Source organism: Perognathus longimembris, chromosome 9, assembly GCF_023159225.1.
Source record: "Perognathus longimembris pacificus isolate PPM17 chromosome 9, ASM2315922v1, whole genome shotgun sequence".
Lineage (NCBI taxonomy): Eukaryota > Metazoa > Chordata > Mammalia > Rodentia > Heteromyidae > Perognathus > Perognathus longimembris.
This window is the reverse complement of record NC_063169.1, coordinates 50,082,931-50,090,106: the sequence shown is the minus strand read 5'-3', so window position 1 is coordinate 50,090,106 and position 7,176 is coordinate 50,082,931.

The window sequence follows — 7,176 nt, the reverse complement described above, 5'->3', positions numbered from 1 at the left end:
TGAGAGTCCAGGCTCGAGCTTGCAATAAAGACTCTCATGCGTTTGCATTGGAATCGGCTGTTGGTGGTCTTTGGGGACCGGAAATCTAGGCATAACACTTCATGATATCATTTAACATTATCAGTATTGGCACCTAATAATGGCTGAAGATACTGGCTTGTTTTCATTTTAATTTATATTTCTCAGATGATCAATAAGGCTCAAATAGTTATTTGGCCTGTGAGGGCTCAGAACATGATACCCAATGTATGATGACTTGACCCAATAAGTATTTTGAATGCATAGAAATTGGGAGCCCTGCTGACTTCCTCCTGTCTCTCTGACCTCGGACCTCTTTCTCCTGTCTCTGACCAACTCCTGTCTCCTTCCTCCCACCTCCTTCCTCATCGTGGAGCAGATCATAGAAGATAGAATTGCCCTGCCCTAATCAGCTCATATAGAGCTTCTCTATCCCCATCCAAGCCATACTCTGAAAGAAAGCTACTCTCAGGCTTCCTCTTCTCTCCCCTGAAGAGCCTCAGGTGACAGGTGCTATGTCCCACACCTGGTGAGGGAAAAGAATGCCCTATAGGACAAAAGAAGGAAACTGAGTGAGGCTTTGATGAGGCCCTTCAGGTTAATCCTCTTATCCAAATACAACAGCCCATTTCTCTCACCCCTCTTCCTGCTCCTGCATCACCTAGAACTTGTTAGATAAATTTGTTATGCTTATTCCATTATTAACCAAGCCATGGAAACTTGTGGCAAGCGAGAGAAAATATTCCTTTTCTCCCATAGTGCCATGTTCACTTTTCTGCCTATGTCCTGAGCTCATTTCTCATGTTTATCATTTCTTTGTCCATTTGCCAGAAGCTCATTGAAATATAATTCTTTATTATTTCTATTGCAAATGTTATCTCCCAGCCTGTTTCATTGTTAGTTTTCTTGCTTTAAAAACATTTCTTTCGGGGCTGGGGATATAGCCTAGTGGCAAGAGTGCCTGCCTCGGATACACGAGGCCCTAGGTTCGATTCCCCAGCACCACATATACGGAAAACGGCCAGAAGCGGCGCTGTGGCTCAAGTGGCAGAGTGCTAGCCTTGAGTGGGAAGAAGCCAGGGACAGTGCTCAGGCCCTGAGTCCAAGGCCCAGGACTGGCCAAAAAAAAAAAAAAAAAAAAAAAAAAAAAAACATTTCTTTCATCATACGAAGATTTTAATTTGTAGGTAATGTCTATCAGTATCATTTATGTTTCCCCATCTTGCTCACAAAAAGCTTATCTCACTTACAATCTCTACCTCAAAGGTCTCTGCACATTGAAGCCTCTGTTATCATTTGGAGCTATTTGTACTTACTATTCAGAACCCTTTCCACACAATCTTGCATAGCCTCTTCCTTTGCTTCCTCCTCAAAGTGTTCTTTTATTTTGTAAGAGGAAGATTATTTGTTATTGTTGTGTTTTGTTTTGTATTTTTGCAGACTGGATTTGCTTTGTCAAAGAAAAAAATATCATGGAAATTATTGGCACAGATGTGTTCATTTTTTAAGAGATCTAGAGAGAAGAAAATGCATAGTGCAGAGACAGTGAAGACAGACACGGGACCGATTACTCATCACTTTTTGCATGGAGGCTTCACTCAGCCATTAAAACATTCCAGTGCCTCCATATGCCATGGCCATGCTTTTTTAACCTTTCTCAACCTTGCACCTGTTACAGATTGCATGCCTCAAGGATTATTCACAGACAGATATCCCATGCTATGGCTTTCAGGAAAAGTGGGGTCGAATTCCCCTCCACTTGAGGCTGGGTAAAATTGTACCTTGTCTCCAGCTAGATGAAGCAAAGCCAACTCCACTGGCCTCCCAAGCTTAGAGGAGGGTGCAGCCTCTACAGTAGTCGGTAAATTCTCACTCACAAAGCTGATATACATGCTTTCCAGTTCTTAAGCTGCCACGTAAGTGGTTTCATTACCCTGAATCCTTCAAGCTGTAACTAAATCTAAACTAACCTTGCAAGTGTGTGTGTGAACACACACACTCACATATATATTCTATGTGTGCATAAAGGTGTGTATATATCCATGTACTCATATATATGTATATATGTGTATGTGTGTTTAAATTTGCATGCATGTGTGTTTGTGTATACATCTGTACAGAGAGAATGAGGTTCAGTTGATCCCAGCTGCTCCAGACTCCCCTAGAGTATAAGAAACCATATCCAGGATTTCCCAACTAAGCCCTTCATAAGTTTCTGACCTATAGAAACCAAGAGTGATATCTATTGTGTATCTATACGTCTATCTCTCTCTATATATATATGTGTGTGTATATATATATACACACATACATATATGGAACAATCTACATACTGTCCTCTGACCCATTTCAGCCCTTCATTTGATATGGCCAGGTAAAACCCCTTTCATCAAATTTGAGAAAGACAGTCTTTTCTATCAAACTGTGTTGCTTAAAAGTTCCTACTTTGGCCTTGTGGCTCAGTTCTTATTAATGAAAAGAGGAGCCCCTTTTGGATTAGGAAGGATCTTTTGAAATGTAAGGTTTTGTCTTTCACTAGTTTCTTTTCAAGATAGACTTAAGGCTTTCCTGAGATTGTTTAAGAAAGGCAGAGCATGTGGGTATATTTTGAGATTACTTGTATATTGCTAATGTTATTTTCAAGTCATTTTACATAAACTTATCTCATGCTATTCACACTAGCCAATCATGAGCAGATTGTGAACCTGAGCTCAACCGATAAGAGCAAAGCGATGGAGCCTGCTGTGTTAGGGATGGATAGAGGAGCAGCTTGCCTGCTTTGTGTACTTGTTTACCGGATTTTTGGTTGATAGCACACCCTTCTGCAGAAGTAAATTCTGCCTTGTTGAAACAATCCCTTATTTTTGTGTCTATCATTTTTACTCCAATGGTTCTTAGAAACTGTATTTCTACACAAGTTCCAAGGAATGGGGCAAGCTCCTGAGAAGTCTGGAAAAAAGGGATGCCTTTCATATTTTGGCATAATATTAGATGCATTCATAACTGACCATAGGTTTTTAGGTTGCCCTGATTTTTCTCTGCCTTCTCTTGTTTCATTTTCCTGCATACACACCATGTTCAAGGTGACCCATGAGAGTAATTTACCTATATCCTTGTTTTATCTGTGCTTGAGGACAGCCAGAGAGGTACAGGTGTATCATTAAATGAAAAGCTAGTGCTTTTCCATTAAGCTCACCAATGAGGTCTCTGGCTTATGGCACGCAGTGGCCATGCCTTCTTTTCTTCCTTCTTTGTGACTCATGCAATTCCCACCATACCTTCCTTCTCACAGGGCTTGGTTCAGTAAGATTATAGCTAGTTAATTTCTTGCCTGTGCATCCCTCTTGCCTTCCTTCACCAGATTCTTCCCAGGGATGGTTATATCGTCTTTTCAATTGTTTCACAAGGAATGCAGGTCCTACAGGAGGCAAAAGGTGGGACACATGAGTGTTATTCCTGAGAGAGCTGATGGCCAAGACCCTTGTTAAACCCCATTTGGGGAACAGACAATGCCTCATCAGACAGGGTCATAGGCCTAAACTCTGCTGTGGACTCCATGTGAGCTACATGTTCCAGAAGAGACATTAGAAAAAAAAAAAAAAAGCACTATTTGCTTTTCCCCTCCTATTGTCCCACTGTCTTATTTTTGAAAAATCAGCTTCTTCCTTGTGGAAACAATGTGTAGGTTGAACAGTGGCCTTGAGAAAGTTGCAAAGAATGTGAGACTGGATTCTTATAGACATCCATGGGATTTTTCTTCTATATTAGGTTTTCTTTTAAAATTGCTTTATTCTAAGATAATAATGTAAGATTAAAGAAAAACTCAAAGATGGATTTTCTGAATTTTTTCAATGATTACATGATTCACTCACAAGAAAAAAAAAGATGGTGGGGGACTTGAAAACAAAATCAAATATGTACAAAAATTCACAGAGAAAGCAGCAAAAGAACTAACGGTGTGGTGAATATTCAACACTGATTGAGATAACTATTTTTTAAATAAAATCATGAATTCCTTTGGATGAAACAAACAGATGCAGGAAGGACTAGCATCTGGGATCTGGTACCTCTCATTAATGATTAGAGCCCTGATCCGACATTAATTCAGAATCCAAATGATGGCTACTAAGTCAAATAATGGCACGATCTGGTCTAAGCATGGTGGCTCACACTTGTAATCCCACTTAAATGGGAAGCAGAAATCAAGAAGATTAGTGTTTAAGGTCAGCAAGGACCTATCTCAACACATAAGCTAGGTGTGGTAGAGTATCCTCATGCAGGAGGGAGAGGGGAAAGGTGAGAGCACTGCCTTCTGAACTGGGCCCAGGCAAAAAAATGAGAATTTACCTGAAAAACAACTAAAGCAAAAAGGGATGGGGTGTGGTTTAAATGGTAACTACCTGTCTAATAATGTGAGGGCTTGAGTCCAAACCCCAACATATCTGAAAGAAAATGGCACAACTAAGTTATTAATGGTAAAGAAGATACAAGGATATCCATGATGGAATGATAAAATGAGATCACTAGCAAAGAGACAGAAACAATACCATCATCACTACTTTGTGCCAACTGTGAATCCACAAGCTACTTTACTGGGACAGCATGCCAGCCACTAAAACCAGGGGCTTAGGACTGGATCTCCAAATCACATGGCAAGTTCCTGGCCCTTCCCAGAAGATTTCTTTGGAAGAAGTCAAGTGTAAGACAAAGAAGTTCCCAGTCTCCGGAAGCTCTAGAAAGTAGGGCAAATTAAGTAGGTGGTAGACAGACCCAAATGTGATTAAGCTTTCATTAATGGAAACTAGAATTAGGTAGATTACAAAGTTTGTGAACTGAGATTATGAGTTTCTTTCAAAAGTTATGTGTGACAATTTGAGTATTTGCACAATCTATCCACCTACTTCCTATATACTAAAGCTTCATCTAGATAAAGCTATATGCTAAAGATTCCATATGCTAAAGATTTATCTAGACAGAATTTTAAATCCATAGTGGGATTCAAACCCAGAGCCTTGAGCACACAAAACAAGCACTCTACCTCTTGAACCACGTTCCAGCCCTTCGGTTTCTATTTTTGAAGTGTTTTTGTTTTGTTGTTGGTGGTGGTGGTGGTGTTAGGTTTTTCAAATCGGAAATTTTTAAAAATAGCATCTTTGCCTAGGACAATCTCAATCTCAAGATCCTCCTGTCTCCATCTCGTATAATCTAGGGTTTACAGGCATGCTCCACTATACCCAGACGGAAATCAGCAAAATTTGAAAACAATTGAGACTTAATGGATCTCTAGGAAAAGTATGACTGGGTAGATAAGTTTATGACTATAAATCTGGCTTAGGACACTGGTTTACATTTCTCTCTGGGAATCTAAACCTTGGTATTAGAAACCTGAGTTTTTAAGCCATGTTTCTGATTTCATACACTAGGCTATGTAGGTAAATTTTAACCCCTAAACCTTATCCATAACCTTATTTTTCACCCCAGAGAACTTTGTTTTGTTTTGTTTTCATGCAGGGCCTCGCATTTGCTAAGTGAGTGCTCTATCATTTGAGCTATGCTCCTAACATTTTTTAACTTACTTTTTTACAAAAGGTCATCCTCTGACTGTGATCCTTTGATCTACTGCTTCCTGAATAGCTGTGATCACATACATATACTGCCACACCTTTCTTATTGATTGAGATGAAAGTTTCACAAACTTCTTTTTTGCCCAGGCAGCCTGAAAGTCCCTGTATCCATCTCCTGAGTGGCTGAGATTACAGATGTGGACTACTGCATCTCACCCACCAGACAACTTTAGCAGCAATTTTTCATGTCTTAGACGCTCAGTTGATAATACGTACTATAAAAAGCTAACCTTAGGGCTGGGGATATAGCCTAGTGGCAAGAGTGCCTGCCTCGGATACACGAGGCCCTAGGTTCGATTCCCCAGCACCACATATACAGAAAACCGCCAGAAGTGGCGCTGTGGCTCAAGTGGCAGAGTGCTAGCCTTGAGCGGGAAGAAGCCAGGGACAGTGCTCAGGCCCTGAGTCCAAGGCCCAGGACTGGCCAAAAAAAAAAAAAAAAAAAAAAAAAAAAGCTAACCTTAATAGTGTCGGTATTGAACTTACATTTTATAAGTATTCATATGTAATAAATATGTCTTTATATTCACATTAATTTCAAACAAGCCTGAAATCTATGATCTGGATTGGAAAATACTTAAATTTTCAAAGAGCTTCTCATTTAGTGGGAAAGTTTTCAGCAACCTTAGCCCTATCAAAATAAAGTAGCCTAAGATCTAATAGGAAAGAAAATTAGAAAGAAACCCATGCACTTATTCCTAGAATAAATATTTGCCTCACTCTTGTACTACCACATTAAAAGATGATAAGTGCTGATAGGTTTGGGAGCTGAGTTGCTCAGGATTCAGATGAACAGCTCAAGTTAGGAGAAAACATGAGCCTCAGCCCTCTGAGGCATAAGTAGCAGAGTAATTGGGAAACTGTGGGAAAATTATACAATTATATTACATTTGTTCAACCTAGTGGATTTGACAGATAACTATTTACCTCCAAAATTGGTTTCTGGGAAATGAAAAAGAACACAGGGACCATGTAGAAAAATCAAATAAGGTTTGGCTAAGAGCTTTTCTAAAGGCAGCTCTTCAGAAAGCATCTACCTCCAGCTGCCACAACTCAGAGTTTCTGAAGATGAGTGATTTGAAAACACGAGGTGTCAGACCTTTTTGATATTGCAGTTTTCTAGAAGGATCTCAAAATGTCCTCTGATTCACATTCTTCACTCGTTAGAAACCATCTTAAACGTTTTCTTCTGGTGTTCACCTCATATGTTAGTATATAGAAAAAAAAGATATTCTATGAAAGGCCTGGAGAGAATTTGGGGCCTCCCTGCCCTGTAACCCAGGACCCATCATTCCCTCCCATGACCTTGTCCAAGGCCTGACAGCCACAGGCCTCTCTCTACCCCTGTAATCTGAAGGGCACCATTTGGCATCCACTTAGTGCCCTCCCTTTGATGTCTGTGGTGGGAAAGATGGTTTAGTAAAGTGAGATTGTGGGCTGAAGCAACTGTCCAGCTGTGTAGAACTCAAGGCAAATCACAACTCACTTCAACTTCCACAGTTTCTTCCAGATGCAAACCCCATTCATCTAAACC